The sequence below is a fragment of the Pteropus alecto genome, unplaced genomic scaffold (genome assembly GCF_000325575.1).
Source record: "Pteropus alecto unplaced genomic scaffold, ASM32557v1 scaffold71, whole genome shotgun sequence".
NCBI lineage: Eukaryota > Metazoa > Chordata > Mammalia > Chiroptera > Pteropodidae > Pteropus > Pteropus alecto.
In genome coordinates, this window is record NW_006433024.1 from 14,901,184 (window position 1) to 14,901,673 (window position 490).

Here is a 490-nt window from a genome sequence, read left to right on the forward strand (position 1 = left end):
TGTGCAAGCAAGCCATATTCCCCCTGGTTTCCTCTCTGTGGGGTCAGCTGAGTTCTCTGTGACCTTCAGACAAATATCATTGCTCTCAAGGTGACCTTCTCCATATGAATCTTTCCCTCTGGGTACCTGTAAGGTCTTCCTCACACTGTCTCCCTAGGCTTAGAAGTAGTGTCAGCTTTCTTCTTACTAGTTCCGGTTTACTTGCTGTACCAACTCTGTGGTTCACTAAACTACTCACATTTTTGAAAAATCATTTTTTTCTTAATCTCATTTGAATTACACTATTTTGAACGTATTGGCAGTTGAGTTTCTTGCTGAATCCTCCATAATACACATTAATTCCTTGAGGTTTAGTTTTCATATCAAAAAAGTAAAAATAATATTTGCAACCTAGAGTTCTAGTGTTCATTACATGAAATAACAATTATAAACTGCCCACCTGGAAGAAAGTGTTCAAATAATATGAGTTTCTTGGACTGCCTTGCTTGTA